Here is a 24,447-nt window from a genome sequence, read left to right as displayed (position 1 = left end):
GCAGAAGGCAAAAGGGGCACAAAAACGAGGGAAAAATGAGTGGCACAGAGGGCAGAAGGGCACAAAAAAACGAGTAGAACAGAGGGCAGAAGGGAACAAAAAACAAGTGGAACAGAAGGTAGAAGGGCAGAAAAAACGAGGGAAAACGAGTGGCACAGAGGGCAGAAGGGCACAAAAAACGAGTGGAACAGAGGGCAGAAGGGCACAAAAAATGAGTGGAACAGAAGGGAAAAGTGGCACAAAAACAAGGGAAAAAAAGAGTGGAACAGAGCACAGAAGGGCACAAAAAACGAGTGGAACAGAAGGCAGAAGGGCACAAAATCCGAGTGAAAAACAAGTGGCTCAGAGGGCAGAAGGGCACAAAAAAACAAGTGGAACAGTGGGCAGAAGGGCACAAAAAGCGACTGGAACAGAAGAAAGAAGGGCAAAAAAAAGGAGGGAAAAACGAGTGCCACAGTTGGCAGAAGGGCTCAAAAAATAAGTGGAACAGAAGGTAAAAGAGGCACAAAAATGAGGGAAAAACAAGTGGCACAGGGCAGAAGGGCACAAAAAACAAGTGGAACAGAGGGCAGAAAGGCACAAAAAACGAGTGGAACAGAAAGCAAAAGGGGCACAAAAACGAGGGAAAAACGAGTGGCACAGAAGGGAAAAAGGGCACAGAAATACCAGAAAAATGAGTGGCACAGAGGCTCAGTTCATAAAACTTTATTTCGATTCATCAACAGAATCATAAAAGTAAACATTGTTAAAAAACACAGTTACACATGGTGATCTAATCTACAAATTCAGATTATCAACATGCTATTGATTTTATCAACCGTTTTTATAATAACATTTTAGAAAAAAGAAAAAAAAGGAATTACAATCCATCAAAAAAGGAAAAAGGAACCAATAAATACCTAGAAAAGTGCTTGTACTTTTAGATCAACAAAAACTATATTAAACGGTTCTGCCCAGCGAGCTTACCGATCAACAGCAACCAACTAAGTTAACATCAAGTAATCACATAATATTCCCACTAGAGTTGCTCAATATCTTTTTCTAATGGTAAATGCAAATCTAATAAAACTGAACCTAGCACTACATATAGCTGCAGTAGACAGGGACATCAGGTGTTCATAGCCCTCTTTATAGTTACATTGTCGGATATCCTTTAGGACAGGTTTAATAAACCGACTTCTTGGATCTTTATACAGAGTACAAAAAAGGACAAGATGCAAAGTGCATTGTAAAGCTTTGTTATCACATGGGCAAGGGGGTAGCCTCTCACACCAACCCCCTTGTTTCGGAAAAGCAAATAGAAAATGCAATGTATTTAATCGTAATCTTGTCAAATAAAATGTTTTGAGATTCGTTCTCTTTAAAAGTTGTGTAGCGACACACCATATAATATATAATATTCATAACAATCAATACATTTCATATAATCAAAAGTGAACAAAAATACATTTCATTAAAATACATTTCACATAGTAGTAATTATCGACGCGCGTTTCGGCGTATTGGACGCCTTCTTCAGGAAATTACCACAAATTACTTTATCTTTTGGAAGTAACTGAATCTTGGATATATTAGTACTTTGATTCAGATTTAAACTTTTATTTTTCCTTTTTGATGGCGGGATTATTCAATGAAATATGAACATGAGTTAGGGATTTCTTAAAAGGAGACCTCCTTCTCCATGTTGCAGTGAAGTGGAAGGCCGCGTTGGGTGGATCCTCGTCAGTGCTGGCCAGCTGCAGAGGCAAAATACAGAATACAGAAATACAGGGGCAGTTAAGAACAGAAGGCAGAATGGGCAGAGAGGCACGGGGGCAGCGAGGGAACCAGAAGACACCCTTTGATTCTTCTGTTGCTCATCCTGAAGTTTTTCACTTCGTAAATGACCTTAGAGAGGTTAACAAAATAGTAGTTCCCCAGTATCCTGTAGTTAAAGACTTTACCACGATCTTGACAATAATTCCTCATCAGCAAAATTATTTTTTTTTCGATTTGAAGAATGCTTTCTTCAGCATTCCTATCCATACAGATACCAGATATCTTTTTGGATTCGCCATAGCAGGCAGGAGCCTTAGATTCTGTTGTGCTCCACAAGGCTATACAGAAAGCCCTATTATCTATAGTCAAGCTTTAAAAACTCGATTGGATTCCTTGGAACTTCCCCCTGATAATGTGCTATTAGTAGGACGTTGATGACCTCTTTGTGGCTTCTGATACTGAGGATGGTTGTAAAGATGCCACAGTTAAATTGTTGTTGCATTTAGCATTCCTTGGACATAAGGTGTCCCTTTCAAAATTTCAATATTGTCAATAGTAGGTCACCTATTTAGGTCATCTACTGTTGAAGGAGGGTGCAGACTAACACCTGAAAGCCTAGCTGCTATCACTAATATGCCTGTTCCTAAGACCCAGCGTGGATGCGTGCATTTATTGGTATAAACTTGTATTGTCGCCACTTGATCGCCAATTATTCCTTACTAACAAAACCCCTCATATAACTCACCACTAAAGACATGCATGAACCCCTGCCGTGGGCATCTGCATGCCAGCAAGCTTTTGAGCAATTAATGGTTGCGCTTTGCTCTGCTCCTGTGCTTGGCACTCCTGATCACCAGAAGCCTTTTGTGCTGAACGTACATGAGGCACATGGTTGCACGCTCTCTATTCTAACACAGAGTTCGGTGGTAGGCAGAGGCCCTGTGCTTACTACTCTGCTATTATTGATAACATTGTCAGAGCCTTTCAAACTGCCTAAGAGCTGCTGCGATGGTGGCAGTCTCTATCAGACAATCGGCAGGGCTCATCCTTGATACTGATCTTACAGTAATGGTACCTCATGCTGTGGATACGCTTTTGAATAAGACAAAGACACAGCACCTTACTAGTGCACGTCTGACTGCATATGAATTGACCTTGTTTGCTTCACACATTACCATCAAACAATGTTCTACTCTGAACCCAGCCATGATACTACCCCTCCCTTCGGAAGAAAAGGAAGATGATGTCCATGATTTTTTTTTCTGGCTGAAGAAGAAACAAAGGGACGGGTAGCCCTGACTAATGTTCTCTTACCTGACCCCCAAGGGGAACTCTATGTCAATGGCCCTTGTTTCAAACTACCAGATGGCACTACCACTGCAGCGTACACAATCACAACGTTACACACTGTAGTTGAGGCATCCCATATCCCATACTAATTGGCCCAAGCTGCAGAGTTGGTCACCCTCCTTCGGGCTTGTGAGTTGAGTGAGGGACTGCCTTTTAATTTATACACCGACAGCCAGTATGCCTTTGGGATGGCCCAAAATTTTGGGCGCCTCTGGGCGGAGAGATGGTTCTTGACCTTGCATGGATTGCGATTACAGAATGGCCCATTGATACATAGACTGTTGTCAGCATTGACACTTCTCGAAAGGTAGAAACAATAAAATGTAGTTCCCACAAAGAAATAACAGATTTTGTTGGGAGGGGAAACGCGTTCGCAGATCAGACAGCTAAGGAGACAGCTAGATTGAAGATGAAAAAGATGTTTGTGGCAGGTCCTGCTAGGTGGGTCCTAGACAATGGAATGTTCGAGGACACCCTAGAAAATGTCAGGGAAATACAAGGTGAGGAAACCCTAGACAAATTGGCAATATGGCAGGGGAGTACAGGGTGTCTGGATGAGGATGGGTGCTGGACTGACCTGTCCGAGAAACAGAGAAGGTTGTTGCCTAATGCCTATGTACTCCCAGCACACATTAGTGCCAAAGGAATATGTAAGCTGGCGGACCCAGTATGGCAGAACAATTATATCTCGAAGGTAGCTATGTATCTAGTGAAACACTGTATTATTTGTATGACACATATTCCCGGGAAAGTCACACCTACAACCTGAGGTAACTTTGCACCACCTTCCTTCCCTTTTGAGGTCCTCCAGGTAGATTTCATCGAAATGGAACAGGTGAAAAATGTGAAGTATGTCTTGGTCGTGATTTGTGCATTTAGTAAATGAATTGAAGCTTGCCCAACTAAAGGGAACACGATTGCGGCAACGGCGAAGGCACTCCAAAAAGAGTTCTTCCCGCACTTTGGATTGCCACGTTTGATTTTGAGTGATAACGGAAGACACTTCAATTCAAAGGTCATAAAATTAATGTGTGAGGGTCTTCACATCTAACAGAAGTTCCATGCAGCTTACCACCCCTAGTCAGTGGGTCTTGTGCAGAAATAAAACAGGACCCTCAAACTGAAGTTAGCAAAGATACAAGACAGTACAGGTTTGCGGTGGTCAGATGCTCTACCTTTGGCTTTGTTATCTACCAGGGTGACAACGCATTCTGGAACAGTGATGTCTCTGTACAAGGTAGCTTTTGGTCACCCTGCCAATGTCTGGGGTGTTCCAAGTCCCAAAGCTCTTCTCTGAGATAGTGTACCCCCTGCTTGTGGATTATATGTATGAGTTGACTAAAGATCTTTGTTCTATTCATCAACAGATTCAGGAGACACTGGGGCCCTTACCAGAGTGGCCCAGGCATCAGCTGCAGCCCGGAGATTACGCACCCCTCAAAAACTTCCAGAGGATGAGCTGTCTGGAGCCTCGTTGGAAAGGACCACTGTTGGTCCTCCTTGCTACTTGACCAGCGCTGAAACTTGAACGCTGGAAGCCCTTGGTGCACGGGACGCAAGTCAAGATGGTTCCACTCCCACTTCCCTACGATAAGTGGGTCCTTGAAGGCGTTGGTGACCAAGACGGAGAGAAGGTGCCTTGCTTTGCGCCTTTTTCTGATGCCTGGGTGACATGGGCGCAGACAGAGGAAGAGAGTGATAACGTATGGTGAGAAGTGATACCTCCAGAGATCAGAGCCAGCCCAGATTCTGCCCCATATCCCTGGGCGACAGTTGAGCCCCAGTCCCTTGCCGTCCCTGAGCTTCAGCTCCTTTTTTGTTGACAATACTGTGCCTGGAGTGGCCAGCTACAACTTACAGCCTTGGGGGAAGGACAGTGCATCAGAGGAACAGTCTAGGAGATAGGGAAGGACTTGAGACCAGGTTGTAAGTACCCTGTCTAAGGTACCAGCAATAGAGTAAGGAAAAGAGATTGGTGCACTGGCCTAGACACTGGAAAGGATTAGTTGAGGATGTCTTCCCAGGAGGGAGGGTGCCCTATCCTGATAGAAGAGGATTTGTTTTTCAGCAAGGGCTATGATTGCGCAGTTCCTCCGAGGGAGTGCTTCATAGCTCCATTGTTGATGGACAATAAGAGTATTCCAGAGAGGCTCTGAAGGACACTGGGTAACTTGTGCCCCTCTGGTTCTGTTGTGGTATTCGTGGCTCCAGTTCATGATTTTCCTCTGATGAATATAAGTTGCTCCCAAGATTCTGTAAATGCATCCATTTGGTTGTGCTGTTATGTTAAAGCCCCAAAACTAGGGCAGAGTAGTCCTGGTTGGTCTACCTGGTCCACCAGAAGCAAGATAGTAGCAGTGATTTTGTTTCTCATACTCTTGATCACAATGTTTGAGGTAGTATTGTATTTAGAAGAAAACCATCCAGCACACACTCTGATAAGGACTACCCCGGTTCCACCTGAGCATCTATTTGGTACATTGGCTCAGCACAAGGAGAGACATAGACAGGCATACTTCAAAAATGCATTTCTGCAAATGGTTCACCAGGTACACCACACGACCAATGCCACAAATTGCTGGGTGTGTACACAAGAATGATTTACTGGTGTCTTTACCGGTCTTGTACCTAGGCAACTGTGAGGCATGGTTCCAGTTGCTTTCTATGGTGTATATTTATTATCATGCTGACACTATGGATATGACGCAGTCTGATTATCAAGCAGCATGAGAGTATGTAAATCTGACTATGGGAAATAAGTAGAATCAGGCTAACACTAAGTACTGTTTAAAGATGTAAACTGGTTTATAGATTTGGGGGCATATTATGATAGTGAGCAAGGGTGGTATGGGAGTGTCCAATGCAACAAGATGTTACTTGGTAACTCATTAGGCTGGGAGTGGCAACTAAGGAGATGGAGGGGGAATAAGCTCTATGTATTCGATGATGAAGTAGGTGAGCTGATTCTTACACAGATTTGAGGTATGCACTCAATTCAAACTCCAACCTTCTGTTGTCGAAATGCACCTACCTTGTAGTCCAACATGTACTCAGGCCACCTATGCATTGTCCCTCTCAGTAATCCTCTTTATCACTCTAGGGTTAGTATGGGCGCCACATGAGAGAAGGTTATAGCTATTCACTCACAAGAGCAGCCTCGATCTTGGTAATATCTCCCCCTCGGTAATATCTCCCTATGGAGTAAACAGAACAATCAGCATAACCTGCAACATAATGAAATAGTATTGTGCCCATAGAAGGATTCACATATGCTTGTTCAAGGGTTCATATGGGTTATCAGTCATGCACCCTCCAGCTTTGACCCCAGGCCACTGAGAACGACGTGGAAGCATTCAAGCTCTCTCTTCTTATGATTTCAAAGGGAACCTGGATGTGTCCCTATCTTTCTCTGATATAGTTTCAACCACTTTGAGCAATTTGTCCTCGACAATCTGTTTGCGGAAGGTGCTGTTGATATCCTTCTGTTACATTGTGCACTTGGCATGGGTAGATGGTAACTGTGGTGTGATCTCCACAGACATATCAGGTGTTCACTTCACATCAATAATACTCAACTGCAAACTGTCCAGGAAGCATTCAAGGTCCTCTGGTTTTATATAGCACCTTGATTTAGTGTCTATGGTGATCCACATCATAGGAGGCTTGAACAAGCCATACTTAATGTCCCATTTTCAGAGTCTTGGTCTTAGCATTTAGAAAGCTTTGCATTTTACATTGATTTCAAAGAGAAATCTGCTGCAATCTGGATGATCTGCTGATCTCCATGACAAACAGACTGTGATGTCTGGATGATTGTATATCATGCATATGTCGGAGGTAACAGGCTACATTAGACCTGGGTGAGGAGTGTTTGCAATTGGACGAGTCCTAGGAGCGGAGATGATATTCAGGAGAAGAAGCCTTCATGTGCCTGCCATCCCAATGTATCAGGACTCAGTATAAGTGAACATTATTTCATCTAGCCCTGTCCTCCATTCCTGTGACTTTGTGTCATAGCTAAGACGAACTCACGTCAGCACTCTATGATGGCAAACAATACGCTTTGGAAATGTTAATCAAGTCAAAAAAGCTCCCATCAACTTAAACTTCCATCAGAAATTTTAATGAAATTCTTTTAATGTTTCTCCTTTATATGATAATTCTCATATTTAAAATCCACTTCATGGTCATGTTGTTAAGCAGAACAGCATGTAACATTAACTCCCCAAAGCATTTGAGGTCTTGCCCTTCGTCAGGGGAAATTAGCTACAAGAAACAAATGAATAAGCTATACCCAGGAGCTCATGAATGCAGCGCAATGTGACAAAGTCACCTTATCAAACATACATGAATTTCATCACAATATCGTTGTATTCGAACTATTACAAGTGTGAAACACTTCTAGAAAAGTGAGTAAAATGCCCGCTGTGAGGAAAGGTCCACGAGTGCCTGTGTGCTTAAAACAACATCGCATAAGTGCCAACAAACATTAGTACTAAATAAAGTATGAAGATCGAGAATATCATGAAGATTTAATAGAACAGTCATCACCCATAAAAGTGTAACCGCCGCAGTCACTAAAAAGATGTTCAAAACTAAATGTCATGTGCCAGCGGTGCCGTGACAAACTATACGAGTGTAGTGAAAGCAGAGGGAACAGCGTGGATCACCCCAAGTTCAATGGAGAAAAGAAAGCGTCCTCTTCTAAAGAACGCAAAGTAAACATAATGGAATTTTTCAGTTGCTTACTCAACAAAAGTCCACCTCAACAAGAACCGAATTACAAAGGCACAGTCCCTTGTCACAATTGTGGCAGCTGCAATAACGTCATCAGGGGATCTAGCGTGTTGCACCCTTCCAAAGGAACACCTATTAAACTACTTGTCAACGCTACTTGCTATTCCAGTAATTTGGTTTACCTAATGAAATGCCCATGTGGCTTACAGTATGTCGGCAAAACTGAACATAAAATTAAGGTCCGTCTTACCGAACATAAAAGTAACATACGTACAAAGAACACCAAGTCTTCAGTAGCGGCACATTTTCTTCAGGCTAATCATAACATCAGTCAACTCAGGTTTATGGTGTTAGAACTAATAATTGACAAAGAAGGAAGGGACAACAGAAACTTTCTGTTACAGCGCAAACTATTTTGGATAAATCAACTTGACTCTGTCCATCCAAAAGGGTTAAATGAACGTTTAGAATTTAGTTGCTTTCTATAAATCATTTGATTTCATTTATTTAGTAACTCTTTATGTCGTTGTACTTGTAAGCATTATTCTAAACAATTGTGTATTTGGGGGTTTATTGATACTGTTTCCTGCTATTTCTTTCTTTTTGTGATACTATTCTCTTCTTTTTCTCCACTTTGCTTCTTACATTACTTGCACCATTTTTTCTTTTTTACAATTGCACTGTAGTGGCCTTTGGTTGACTATTTCTAATCTATGCAGCATACACATGCTGCTTGCGCTTAGTATTTCTTTCACTTTTCATATTACTTGCACTGTTTTTTTACTATTGCACAGTAGAGATTTCTGGTTCACTATCTTTAATACATGCAGCATATACGCGCTGCTTACGTATAGTATTTCTTTCATTTTTTATGCATCAGTTGACATTGAGCGGGTCTAGTTCCGGACCCGCGAGTATTTCTCTTCCGGGTTAATGATTGCAGAAAACTTTATGTTGGACGCGTGCGGATGGTTACTGTAACAGGTATGTTTACTTTGCATTCTTTAGAAGAGGACGCTTTCTTTTCGCCATTGAACTTGGGGTGATTCACGCTGTTCACTCTGCTTTTTACTACACTCATATAGTTTGTCACGGCACCGCTGGCCCATGACATTAAGTTTCAAACATCTTTTTAGTGACCGCGGCGGTTACACGTTTATGGGTGATGACTGTTCTATTAAATCTTTGTGATATTCTCGATCTTCATACTTTATTTAGTATTAATGTTTGTTGGCACTTTTTCACGCATCGGTTTGTTTATGCAATGTTGTTTTAAGCACACAGGCACTCGTGGACCATTCCTCACAGCGGACAATTTACTCACTTTTTTAGAAGTGTTTCACACTTGTAATAGTTCGAATACAAAGATATAGTGATGAAATCCATGTATGTTTGATAAGGTGACTTATGTCACATTGTTCTGCATTCATGAGCTCCTAGGTATAGCTTATTCATTTGTTTCTTGTAGGTAATCCCCCCCGATGAAAGGCAAGACCCGAAATGCATCGGCGAGTTAATGTTACATGCTGTTCTGTTTAACAACATAACCATGAAGTTGATTTGAAATATGAGAATTATCATATGAAGGAGAAACATTAAGAAGTATTTCATTAAAATTTCTGTTGGAAGTTTAAGTTGATGGGAGTTTTTTTGACTTGATTAACATTTACAAAACATAATGGCTGCCATCATGGAGTGCTGACGTGAGTTTGTCCTTTGCCTGTTGGAGGGCGCTATAGTACAATTATATCTTTTACACCTCTATTGATCAGGAGGTGGTACTCACTAGCACCGAAGCAATATACATGAAGTAATAAGTAGACACTAAGATTACTTTGGAGTGCGACTATTCCACATTCATTTGCTTCGTGTCATAGATGCCAGATATCCGGTCTCCAGTCCATACCTTTGCCCATTAAGTCTTCTATATATGCCATCCATTTCTGCATTCCATCCAGTATTGCATGGAACGATGCTTATCAGATCTAATAGAGTTACCTTTTCCAGTGAGTTACACATCACAAGAGTCAACCAAACACAGTCTTGCCTCTATCACCGCCATTTCACTCCTACTAACCTTTAGCGTATTATCTTAAAATGTTGAATGCAGGGTTATTTTAGAGGAGGGCTTGGATCCCCCAACTGCTTCCAAATAATTATCATACAGATTTTGAGGAGAACATGACTGGAAGTTTAGAGTGGTAGGGATTAAGTAAAGTGTAGACCTGCTGGACTAGATGTGTCCTTTTCTTCTCTTGAGGTCCTTCAAACGTTGCATTCTGTTACCTGATACTTCTGCACTGTGGAGAGCTGAGCGATTCACAGAGGCTATGCCAGTGTCCCAGGATCTGAAAATATGAGGCAAGGAGAGAGGGCTAGGGCAGACATTAGAGGATGAAGTAGACCAGGTGGTCCTTATTCAAAGGCATCCATAGCACAGCTCACAGTAGTTATTGTACCAGGCTCAACATGTAGAATACCATGGTTCATAGTCTGCACTCATTCAAAAATTCCCTGTCTTTCTGGGTCGATGTTTGTTGTCTCATACTAATGGCTACTAGTATCCCCAGGCTCAGTTGCTCTTCTCCATTGTGGCCTGAAGATCAGGCTCATATATGTTCTCTCCAGACTGATTGAGCTCAGATAGAAGGAAATCCTGTGGGCGTTAGTGCCAGCCTACCCACTAGTCGCCCTTCTAGCTGAACGAGATTGGGGCACCAGTCTTTAATGGCAGGCAAGCAGCCTCCAGTCCATGCTGGCTCAGCCCTTTCCCTCTCAGGCCATGTCTTAGCCTCACCGACCCCGCTGTCCTGCTTGTTGGACTGCATAACTGCATGTGGGGGAACAGTGGTTATCATTTTACTGAGGAGTGGGACATCTGGAAGTCACTGCTCATGTCCAGTTTACCCACGGGTGCCTATTGAGGCCCCCAAGGGTCTGTATCTAGCCCACTGAACCACCCTGTTTACAGCATGAAAAATGGGCTGCCCATCTTCTCTGACGGTTAAGATAAGCCACTGTGTGCACGTTTCATTTGTTCCTGTATTAGAGACTTGACCTATTGCACATAATCAATGTGAAATTGAATTTTATTTTATATCACTTGCCTTTTAATGAGCTTCCAGTCGTTTAATATTTCTAATTGTAACCTCTGTATTTTGTACATTGCTATGACCATGGTTCATGTAATTAACATAAATGTGAACTAATATTGCCTAGAAGTCGCTACTTATAATCAGTGGCTTGGAATATAAGAAAGTAATATTTTGCGTTATGTATATATATGTTTCTTTTTTACGAGCAGGGTCTTTCTCAGTGACTGCTTCACCCTCAGTGTGTCAGTTTCAACACGGATCTTAAATGTGCTTTTTATTACATCTGCCCTCTTTGACTGAGTAAAAGGGTTGCCACTCAATTCTATCTTTCCATTTATAGCACAGGCTGCAAAAATAATCCACCCAACACTGAGCTTATTCCTCTTGATTAGACTGTGTTGCATAACAGCTGTCTTATAATATATGTTTCTCTATTATTGGATTATTCATTACATTCACATTGAGGAAACACATTTTTCATGGTTCATCACTAGCACTGAATGTTTGGTAATAGGAAATGTTTGTTCAAGTAAATGCTTTTTACTCATTGTTTAATATTGCACGACAGCGGGGCATCTTCGCCTAAGGCACAAGATGAAGTAGAAAATGGAAATCAGAGACATTTTAATTGTTAGATTGGTTTTAACAAAACATATAACGGATTCCACTATCACATACAGATTGCACAGGCAAGAGCAGGTGGGCAGATAAATACTATCTTTATGTTTGGGGGTAAATTAATGATTTTTCTTACTAGGCTGTTGAAGTAACTTACGGCCAGATTCATGAAAGACCCGTTTTGGGAGTCTGAAATAGCGATTCATAAGGAATCGCTATTACAGACTCGCAAAACGGGATTCATGTAGGAATCGCAAAATTAAATGCGATTCCTACAGATTCCTTATTTGCGATTAGCAAATTGCTAATCGCAAATAAGGAATAACTCCCCATTCATTCCTATGGGCCAAAAAGCCCATATGAATGAATGGGGAGTATTCCTTATTTGCGATTAGCAATTTGCTAATCGCAAATAAGATAGCGATTTGAAGGGTGCCAGGGGTGTCCAAAGGACACCCTGTAGCACCCCTTAAATGCACATTTCAACAGGTGTTGCGCACACACATGTCCTAAGGACATGTGTGTGTGTAACATGCAACTTAGAAAAATGCTTTTAAAAGCATTTTTCTAAGTTTTCGCTATTTACCACGAGGTTTGACCTCGCGGTAAATAGCGGCCGAAATTTGCGAAATCGGAATTTTTTAAATGTTTCAAGAATAGCATTTAAGGAATCTCTAATAGAGATTCCTTAAATGCTATTCCTTGCAAATTTGCGAGTTTCTAAATAGCGAATTTTGCATTTGGGATGATGAATCCCAAATGCAAAAATTGCACTTGCAAAGGGCCAGATTCTCAGAATCTGGCCCTTTGCGAGCGCAAATATGATTGATGAATCAGGCTGTATATCTTAAACATGGCGATTTTTTTTAGTAGAAGTGCTCCAAGCCTTTTTCCAAAACATATTAGCAGGGCCACTGGAATTATGTGGCAGAGGAGGGCCAAATTATGAAGCAGGGTTGAGTAAATTATGCGAGAAGAGAAAGCAAATTATGTGGTGTAATGGGGCACATTTTGTAAAAGTAATTTGACATTTTAAAACCTGTTAATCACTGTTTGGGCAGTGGCTGCACCTCATTAGCACCAAAATATTATTAGAACATTGGAATGTTGGGAGCTCCATTGCAGACAATTGAGTGCTCCCTGCTTCTACGGGCCGGTAAAGGTCCGCAGAGCAACATTCCAATGTTCTACAAAGGCTTCTCGAAGCTCGAGGGGATTTCTATCCCCTCAAGCTTCGAGAACCCTTTTTTTAATTTGTTAGAACATTCTGCCCTCTAGTGGCAGAATGTTCTAATAGCCTTATAGCCCTTCGTAGCAGGGCTATACCGGCTATTAAAGTCCCGCTGTCTCGTTAAAGTCCCTCGCCTTCGGCTCGGGCCTTTGACGATTCAGCGGGACTTTAATAGCCGGTATAGCCCGCTACGGCGGGCTAGAAGGCTATATTAAAATACAGCAATAATGAACTGAAACGCGACAAGTCAACTTTTGGAAAGGGCCTTCTGCTGCACAGCAACATATATCATTGCACTTTTAGTAACTTTTGAACCGTTTGAGCTAGAAATAAAAAATAAAAAAATGTTAAAATCTGCAGATTATGCAGCCGATGATGGATTATCTGCTAAATGAGGTAAATCTATAATAATGTGAAAATTGACCCGGCCACACAATCGCATAATTCCACTGGACCTGTATATTAGCTCTGTGCTTGGGACTATATGAGGGTACATGAACTGGCGGAGGCTCTTTTGGTTTCTATATTTCTTTCTGCTAGGAGAAATATATGTTTGTTTACTTAATCTAGAATTGCTGATGGTTATGACTCTGAAAGTGCACTGGAGCCTGCTACCCATGCCCCAGTTCTCTCTCTCTAAAACTGTTATTTGTAAATTAGTAACCCCAATTGACAAGGACTTTATCCCCTTTATAAGTCCCTAGTGTATGGTACCAGTGGTATCCAGGGCATGGATGGTAAATGGTTCCCCAGGGCTTGCAGCTCTGGTTGTGCCACGCTGAGTGATCCAAGTAAACTACTGACAGTAGGCCTGAAATTGCAGACTGCAGGAACAGAGTAAACTGCTCCATGTCGACGTTGCCCTTGCCATATGTGGCAAAGTCAATGCACTGCATTTAATATATCTCAGTCGCCCCTAAGGAAGGCCTTGTTAATCTCAGGAGGCAAGGTGCATTATATTAAAAGTGTGGGCATGTACATGCAAGCTTATATGTCCCTATAGTGGCCTTTACCATTAAATAACCCTCTGATAGATAGTCCATAAGGCCAACCCTAGGTTGAAAACTCCATCATGGCACTGCCTAAATAGTATGTGCTTGGTTTTAAACGTACCTCCTCACCCTCTGGCTGGTAACCCATGCTTGCTGCTGCCAAGACAGGATTCTGACCTCCTATCAGGCAGTGTTTTCATTCCCGGGAGCCAGGAACAAAGACCTAGGAAGGAAGGAGGTCACACCTTCTCGATCCCAGGAAGGCTAGTGTGGTGGCACATCAAGACAGTGGGCTTCAATGGCGACACCTCGTCTTACTCTGCATCAGGGCTGACTCCCAAAGAAGGAAACAGACCTACCCCTGCCCCAGGCACAGTTGCACCTGGTCAGGTGGGATCAGGTATGCAGGAGGTGTACATCCCGCTCAATGCTAGCTACCCCTCTAGGGTGGGCTGCCTGGTCTATACAGCTAAGGCAGCATTCTAACATTGTTAAAAGTGGGAAACAATGGTGGGTTCTGTGAAGAAAAGGTGACCTACACCCCCAGATGTGATCATGGCAAGGGCGGGTTAGCCACTTGGGCAAGCAGCCCATTTTCCACTTGCACCTATATCCCTAAAACCCCTCAATCTAGAATTTAAGGTCCACCCTTGAGAACAGGACCTCAGTTATGAATCAACCTACATCAAAGAGGACAAAGAAGAGATCCCTATTTGCGACAACAGGACTTGTACAAACCAAAAGATGGATATTCTGCACCTGTGTCAATGCTCCTGGAACTGCCAGATTGAGACTCGTCCTAGGATAACTCTTGGTTCCCCCAGACAGGGTGTTCTCTATGAGATTCGGAAGCACCCTCAGACTCCCCAGGACTATGCTTCAAATCTGAAGAATTGCTGGCCATCAGGTCCTCTGAGAGATCAAACAAATACAGTTGGTCTAGTGAATTGTTGGAACTGTAGTCCTGCCTTCCATGAAGTTATAGGCAACTACCGTGTTGCCCAGGGCCACTGGACATTGAAGTATCTTTCTCCAAGGTTCACCTCTGCCAAAGCTTGCTGATCGACAGTCCGACAACTAAACACTGCATTCGATGCTACACCTAGAGAGAAGTCCATCTGACCTTAGATTGACATTAGCAACCACCCTATTGCTGTGTTTTTGCATTTGGTCCCTGCAGCATCATGTAAGCGGTAAAAAGCAGCTTTCGGTGGCTCCCGTTCAGCACCGGAGACAGCCAGGACAACTCTGCACCCGGGCTCACCTGGCCAGGTAAAATGTAATTCACTGTTGTGACTTGGTCCGGCGACCTGCATCACCTTTACTCTCCTTGTGTTCCACGCAACTTGACCTGCAAATGACAGTTTGTCACTATCACTTTTTCTAATTGACAGCAATGCAAATGTTCTTCAGTATAGAATTGCTGTGATTCAAGTTTTCTTCTAAAATCCATTACTCCTGTTATATGCATATGATCATATTTGTTTTAGTGTCTAAATTAAGATACAAATATACTTTATGTTTATAAATTGGTGTTGGATTTCTACAGAGTTGTGTCAATTACTTATTGTCCATGTTGACATTCTGAAATGTTCAACATATGCTCCTCTAATAAAGCCTGACTGTTCTTTGCCACAGGACTGGACTGAGCTATGGGTTTATTATTGTGAATCCAAGGACCATCTTTGGGCTCTGCGAGAGCAGTGCATGTTGAGGACTTACCAGCATCAACACATAATACTCCACATTCCTACAAGCAAGCATTGACAAAGATAATGGTGTGTTTTTTTATTAGTTAGTAAAGTAAACAGAATGTGCTTATAACTATATCTATTGATATTGGCCCTAATCGTGGTAATGGTGATGTAAAGGGGGGATAATGGTGTTGATCTTGGTTGTAAAGGTCATAGTGGTGATTGTGGTGGTAGTGATAATGGCGATGGTGGTAATAATGTATATAATGCTTACAATGAAAACGTTACCACAATGGGCATTACAATGTGACTTTACAACATAGGTAAGTAAGTACAAGGGGCCTGATTCATGTTCTTTACAATGCGGGATTTTACAAAGCAGTGCATCTTTTAGCATATTATTTATTAAGGGAAATAGAAGGAATTAAGGTGTGTAAGTAAATTTAAGGGTTTAGGGATGGTAAGCGGATGTGTTGGTGACAATTTCTTGAGGTTCATGGATGGGTAGGGGTACAGGGTTTTAAGGGTTACAAGAGATTTCTAGAGTTCAGATATGGGTAAAAGTAGGGGTTAGTAACAGGTTTTCAGGGTTTAGGGTTGCATAAGCTTATGGGGCAGTAGGGGTGTATGAGTGGGTTAGGTTATAGGGGGAAGGGTTTTAATAGTTTGTAGGTTTCAGAGCTGGGTAAGGATAAGGGTATGGGCTGGCAAGGGTTTTTTCAGGATTCAGAGATGGTTGAGTGTATGGAACAGTAGGTTATAGGAGGTTCACAGGGTTTAGGGATGGGTCATGGTATGGATAGTAAGAGGTTACAAAGGATGATAAGGGGTATTAAGGATTCAAAGGGTTTTCAGGGTTCAGGGATGTAAGGGCATTTTTGCAAGGGCACAGGCTAGTAAGGGTTATAAGGGCAAGGGTCCTGGTTAGTAACAGTTTTTAGGGTTTAGGGTTGAGTAAGCGTACAAGGTAATAAGGGGTTTACAGGGTTTATGGATGGATAATATGTACGGGTGGTCAAGGTTTAAGGGGAATTATAGGGTTCAGGGATACGTAAGGGTAGGGGTTAACAGTGGGGATTCAGGGATTGGTAAGGTTATGGGGAGTGAGAGTAATAAGGGATTTTTATAAGGTTCTGGGATGGGTAAACGTATGGGTGGTAAGCAGTTTAAGGGTATGGGGGAGGTAAGAGCACCTGTCCGTTGTTGTTACATGTACTTTATTGACCATCATTTGTGTAAAATAATCTGTTGAAAAGGAAATGCTCTAGTACACAGATGTCGTGATAAAGGCTGTTTAAGCCAAAACACGTCTGATGTCATGCACGATTTTTTGTTCTGCCTAGCTGACTAATAAATCCATAGTGGATATTGCTACTCATTCTCCTTTGCTATTTGTCGCCTTGCGAACTTACACGCCTTTCCAGTAGTGTTGCAAATGTTACAACACCGGACCCCCACATCTGCAAGGGGGTGTCTATGTGACCAGAGCGGGCCGCCATATATGCCAATCGAAGAAAGTTCCCCAATGAAGACTCCTCACTCGGCGTGTATTCAATACTTTATTCCCAAGGCAGCACTTCAAAGACAGCCTCACGGACACATAAATTGATGTTCCTCTTCCATAATTCAAACGCGTTTCGGGGCTCTAATTTGATGTATGCGGGAGGCTCACAACCCCCCCCCTGCAGACCCGGGGACCACCACCCCCGGGGCTTTTTGGAAATGCGTGGGGGGATCTGAGGACCCCCAGCCCCGTGGACCGCCACCCCCGGGGCTCTAATTAAATGTATGCTGGGTGCTCACAGCCCCAGCAGCCCCGGGGACTGCCACCCCCTGAGGTTCTAATTAAATGTATGCGGGGGGCTCACAGCCCCCCACAGCCCCGGGGACAGCCACCCGGGGCTTTTTTAAAATAAAAATACCTGTGTGGGGAAGGCTTGAGCCCCACACACACCCCGGGGCCCGCCACCCCCTGGGGCTCTACTTTAATGAATGTGGGGGTCTCATCGCCCCCCGTAGCCCCATGGACTGCCACCCCCGGGGCTTTTTTAAAAATAAAAAACCTGTGTGGGGAGGGCTTTAGGCCCCCACATGACCAATGGGGAGCAGCATGTTAGCTGCTCCCCATATGGAAAAGCAATGCCTGCTCCCGCAGGATGTGGGGAGCCGGCTGGGACCGTGGGGGGATTTGGGCCTGACCCCACAGTCCCCGAGACTACTAGTGGCCCAGGAGGGGGGCAAGGTAGCCCCCCTCCAAAATAATACATTTTTTTAAAATGGGCCATGCCCTGGGGGATGTGGTACCCGGGGCAAATTATTGCCTTGGGAGGGGGGGCCACGCGGCCCCCTTCCCGTTTTTTTAATATAAATTAAAAATTAGGGGCAGGCCCTGGGGGATGGGGTCCCCAGAGCTAACTAGGGGATGGGGTCCCCCTCTGCAAACGCGCCAGGGGGGCGCATTTGCAGAGGGGGAACAAATTCACCTTGTATACTGGTGGTTCTTGGGGGCCAACTAGCCCAGCAGGTACCTCCAGTATGCCCCAGGGAGCTCCGTTGCAGAGAGGTGTTCTGAGGTGACGCCCCTTTTTACACCTCTCTGCAACGTGTGTGCAAACACACCCTGTGGTGCGGTTTAAGTTAGGGGAATTAATTCTTTGTCAATACTGAGGGTCCCAGGGGTCAACTAGCCCACCAGGTACCTCTAGTACCTGGTGGTACCAAGAAAACTGCATTCAAGGAACGACTGGACAACAACGCACACAACAGCAAGGAACTCTTCAACATCGTTAAAGAGCTCTCCAACCCCAACGCCGGAAACAACGACATCACCCCTTCGCAAGACCTCTGCAACTCCCTCGCCTCCTACTTCCACAACAAGATCGCGGACATACACAACAGCTTCAGCACTCAACCGACGCACGCCACGACTGAACCACCGCCCCCCACCACCACCCTCCGCGCCTGGACCCCGATCAGCACCGAAGACACCATCCGCACGATGAACTCCATCCACTCCGGATCTCCGACCGACCCCTGCCCTCACCACATCTTCAACAAGGCCGGCGCTGTCATCGCACCCCACCTGCGGGACATCATCAACACCTCCTTCGACACCGCTACCTTCCCGGAGAGCTGGAAGCACGCCGAACTCAGCGCTCTACTAAAGAAGTCATCAGCCGACCCCACCGACCTCAAGAACTACCGCCCCATCTCGCTGCTCCCGTTTCCTGCAAAAGTCATCGAGAAGACCGTCAACAAGCAGCTGGCCGCCTTCCTCGAGACGAACGGATCCCTCGACCTCTCGCAGTCTGGCTTCCGGGCCAACCACAGCACCGAGACCGCCCTGATCGCAGCCACCGATGACATCCGAGCCCTGCTTGAGCAACGGAGAAACATCGGTCCTCATCCTCCTATACCTCTCCGCGGCCTTCGACACTGTCTGCCACTGTACCCTAGTGCGGCGCCTCAGCAACGTCGGAATCCAGGAGAAGGCACTGGAATGGATCATCTCGTTCCTCGCCGGAAGGACACAGAGAGTCCACCTCCCCCCGTTCAGATCAGAAGCCACCAAAGTCATCTGCGGCGTTCCTCAAAGCTCCTCGCTCAGCCCAACCCTCTTCAACGTCTACATGAGCCCCCTCGCAGCCATCGCACACCAACACAACCTCAACATCATCTCCTACGCCGACGACACCCAGCTGATCCTCTCCCTCACCAACGACCCCGCCACCGCCAGAGCCAACCTACACGAAGGGATGACAGACGTAGCCAAGTGGATGATGAACAGCCGCCTGAAACTGAACTCGGACAAGACGGAAGTCCTCATCCTGGGATCTTCACCCTCCGCCTGGGACGACTCCTGGTGGCCCCCCACCCTGGGCAGCACACCCAAACCAACAGACCACGCATGCAACCTGGGCTTCATCCTAGACTCCTCCCTCTCCATGACCAGACAAGTCAACGCCATCTCCTCGTCGTGCTTCAACATCCTGCGCAAGCTACGCAAGATCTTCCGGTGGATCCCCACTGAGACCAGGAAGACGGTCACCCAGGCCCTCGTCACCAGCCGTCTGGACTACGGCAACTCCCTCTACGCCGGAACCACCGCCAAACTCCAGAAGAGACTCCAGCGGATTCAGAACGCCTCAGCAAGACTCATCCTGGACATCCCCCGTCGCAGCCACATCTCCGGACACCTGAGAGATCTGCACTGGCTCCCGGTTGACAAGAGAATCCCCTTCCGTCTCCTCACCCACGCACACAAAGCCCTACACAAGCAAGGCCCTGGCTACCTCAACAGCCGCCTCAACTTTTACGCTCCCACACGCCAGCTTCGATCGACCGGCCACGCCCTCGCCGCCGTCCCCCGCATCCGAAGAGCCACCACAGGAGTAAGGTCCTTCTCCTACCTGGCCGCCAAGACTTGGAACTCCCTCCCGACTCACCTCCGCCTGACCCAGGACCACCTTGCCTTCAGGAAGCACCTCAAGACATGGCTGTTCGAGCAGTAGCGGACCCCCCCTCCCCTAGCGCCTTGAGACCCTCTGGGTGAGTAGTGCGCTATATAAATGCTTTGATTGATTGATTGATTGATTGATAGTAAGCACCGCAGAGCTGCGTTGCAGAATGTTATAAAAAAGGGGCGTGGCCTCTGAACACCTCTCTGCAACACAGCCTCCTGGCGCATACTGGAGGGACTTGGTAGGCTTGTTGGCCCCCAGGGACCCACACGATTGAGGTGGAATTAAGTCTCTAACTTAAAACGCGCCGCAGGGTGTGCTTGCACACATATCACCTTAGGCCACGGCTCCTTCCTTCACCAGTGTGCAAACGCGCCCTGTTGCACGTTTTAAGTAGGGGAATTAATTCTCTTTCAATACTGAGGGTCCCTGAGGGTCAAATAGCCCAACAGGTATGTCCAGTATGCGCCAGTGAGCTGCATTGCAGACAGATGTTCAGAGGCCATGCCCCTTTTTACACCTTGTTGCAACGCAGCTTTGTGGCACTTACTGGAGGTATCTAGTGGGTTAGTTTGACCCAAGGGACCCTTAGGATTGAAGGGGACTTAATCTCTCAACTTAGAACGGTGATAGGGCACGTTTACATAGTGGTGAAGGGAGGGGAGGGGCCTGACATGATGTGTGCGAACATGCCCTGTGGCGCGTTTTAAGTTGGGGAAAAAAATTCCATTCCAAACTTGAGGGACCATGGGGGCCAAGTACCCACCAGGTGCTTCCTGGAAGCGCCACTGCGCTGTGTTGCAGAGAGGTGGTGCAGGCCGTGCCCCTTTTTACATCTTTCTGCTACGCAGCTCTGTGGCGCTTACTGGATGTACTACGAATTCCGATTTACTCACCTGTCATCAGGAGAGACCTCAGTGTAGCATCTTTTAGCCCAGCACTGATCCTGAAAAGTAATTCTAACCATACTTACAAGTAACTTGTATTTCCTTACATAGAAATCCATTGTCTGGTTTTCGCCAGAAAAGTTTCTAAGTGTCTATTTTCACAAAGTACAAATATTCCTAAAAAATGGCCTGTATGACTTAAACACATTCTTTGAACTGTTTACAGGAAATGCACCAGTGCTGGATCCAGGATCCACCAATGAGTAAGAGAAAGTAATGATAACACTACTTACTTGCTAAGTGAATTTCCACCCATAGGATAACATTGGTGATTCTATGTGAAAAAGTTTCTAAGTGTCAACTTTTAAAATACAATAATATTCCATAAAAATCATTAATGTAACCACAACGCTTTTACTCAACTGTTTATATGAGATGTCCCAGGACTGAATCTATGATCCAGTCCTGTGGTTAGATAAGTAATCCATAAAGTAACTAATTGCATTTAAGTAGAAATTCCCATTCAGCTCAATGGTGCATTGGGTTTGAAATTGTGTTGCCCATTGCAGCAACTGTAACTACTGTACTTAACACTCTATTGCCTATTTGCAAAGTATTTAAACTAAAGTAATTCATTCTGAGAATGTATATTTTGGAATGTAATGTATAATGTAATTATAATGTAATTTAAAAAATAAAATATCTTGAAATAGTTTTAAAAAATTTAGTTAATAAGTATCAAAAAAATAAATATAAGAATTAATAAGTTTTAAATTGTCATTTACAAAACCTTTGAAATTCACTAAAAAAAACATAGGTTTCAAACATGTTACAGTTAGGAATTAGCATTTAAAAACCTTTGAAATTCACTGAAAGAACTATAGGTTTCAGACATGTTATAGTTAGGAATTAGCATTTAAAAAACCTTAGAAACTCAATGAAAAAACCATAGGATTTAGGGTTTTTATAGTTGGTTGGACATTTCACTCGTACAAAACCATTGAAATTCCTCCGTTATAATTAGTCGTACTAACTATAACTCGCGCGCCCACAATCCACTGCTGATGATGTCACATATTACATCATTCATGACTTGGTCAGTGACATGGTCAGTGACATCACTGATGACATCACTGATGACATCTAAAATGACATCAGTGATGCCATCACTGATGACATCATCCACGTGATAATCTGATACATCTTATCCTACACTAGTATAACTTTTCAACACTCATTATAAAATATGAAGTTCCATATTTGACACCATTGACACACCAATACAAGTTTCTAAAACCGACTCAGTGATTTCTACATCCACACACACATCTAAACACTTACCTATAGATTCACTCATACATGCTAACAAAGATCAATAGAACACTATTAAATATACTTGTACACCTACATCAACATTACACACCAGCACACTTATACAGTCACTTATGCAAACAATTGATCATACTTATACTTACTAAGCTACACACTTACACAAACACCACTTTATTTATTGATATAGATTGTAACTCATAATTAGTGTGTTATAAAATCACTATTACTAGTATACAGTTATCCATATGTCACTCATACAATCACTGAGTCTTCTGTATACTTATTTATATACAACAACTATCACATACACTGCCTTTTTTATTTCTGGTTTGTTGGACATGTATCATTGAGAAATATATTTACTCATCACCACACCCATAAAGAGATTCATTCACCCAAACAACTGTTTCCAGATACAATCTTAACCTCATATACCTACTAAATCAACTATTTGCACATCTTTGGACAGTCACACACCTCCCACCCAACCACGCACATTCATTCACTATCCCATACAAATACTCACTTAACTAATGAATAACTAATATAGAGTTTCATATAGCTAGTAACCAAATTATGTAGTAGTTTACACAACAAGAGATAGAGTGATACAGATAGTCACACATTTTAATCACTATCCCATATATTTAGTGAGACACTTTAAATTAGTCACTTAGACAGTCAATCACTCTGCTACTAAATCCTCCATTCAGAAACTTTTACATCAAATCAGTCTTCAATGCAGATTACTATATATATATAATACTTATTGAAATATCGTACCAAAACACATTCAACTGATGATATCATCAGTGATGTCATCATTGATGTCATCAGAGATGTCACTGACCATGTCATGAATGATGTAATATGTGGCCTTATCAGCAGCGGATTGCGGGCGTGCGATTTGTAGTTAGTACGACTAACTATAACGGGGGATTTCAATGGCTTTGTACAAGTGAAATGTCCAACTAACTATAACACCCCTAAAACCTATGTTTTTTTCATTGAATATATATATATATATATATATTCAATGAAAAAACCATAGGTTATAGAGAATATATAGTTAGGAATTAGCATTTACAAAACCTTAAAAATTCACTGAAAAAACCATAGGTTATAGACCATATATAGTTAGGGATTAGCATTTACAAAACCTTATTTTACTCGCATAAAACCATTGAAATTCCATATATAGTTAGTTGCACTAACTATATATCGCGCACCCGCAATCCACTGCTGATGATGTCACATATTACATCATTCATGACATGGTCAGTGACATCACTGATGACATCTCAAATGACATCACTGATGACATCACTGATGACAACATCAGTTGTCTTACATATTGAAGAATGAGTGGATGTATAAGTGTCTGGATGAAGGATTTAGTAGGTGCATGACTGACTGTATGAGTGAGTGATTAAATGTGTCTCACTGAGTGCATGGGTTAGTGGCTAAACTGTCTTAATTTGTGCATCATTATGTCTGTTGTTCTGTAAACTGTTGCATGTGTTGATAAGTAGCTATATGAGTAACTATATGGGTTATTGATTGGTTGCCCAAGTATTTGTATGGGAGACTGAGTGTGTGTGTGGGTGGCTGGGAGGTGTATGACTCTGTGCATAGATGTGTGAGCAGTTGATTCACTAGATGTATGGTTTCAAAAGTGCATGTGGAAACAGCTGTATGGGCGGTTGACTGTGTGCATGAGTGTATTGGTGAGTGAATGGATATCTCAGTGCTACATGTCAAAGTAAGTACATATGTAAAACACAGTACATGTGAGAGTTGACATATATAAATAACTGTGCATAAGAGCCAGTGAATGTGTGAGTGGCTGTATGGATCATTGTGAACTTGTATCAGGGATTGTATAAGAGAGTAAATATGTGTTAGTATATGTTTGAATAAGTAAAGTTTGTATAACTGTATAGTTGAGGAAATGGAGGTGTGATTGATTCTTTGCATGACTGACTAGGTGTGTGAGTAACTCCATGGATGTGTGACAGTCTGTGAGTGTCTGTTTACACTGATTGTATCTAAGGTTATATTAGAGTCTGAAGAGGTTCATCGTATTATCATATGAATGATATCATCAGTGATGTGATCAGTAATGTCAAATGAGATGTCATCAGTGATGTCATCAGTGATGTCATCAGTGATGTCATCAGTGATGTCATTTGAGATGTCATCAGTGATGTCATCAGTGATGTCACTGACCATGTCATGAATGATGTAACATGTGACATCATCAGCAGTGGATTGCGGGTGCGCGATATATAGT

The sequence above is a fragment of the Lissotriton vulgaris genome, chromosome 8, assembly GCF_964263255.1.
Source record: "Lissotriton vulgaris chromosome 8, aLisVul1.2, whole genome shotgun sequence".
NCBI classification, from domain to species: Eukaryota; Metazoa; Chordata; class Amphibia; order Caudata; family Salamandridae; genus Lissotriton; species Lissotriton vulgaris.
The sequence above is the reverse complement of the archived record's forward strand: the minus strand, read 5'-3'. Positions refer to the sequence as shown.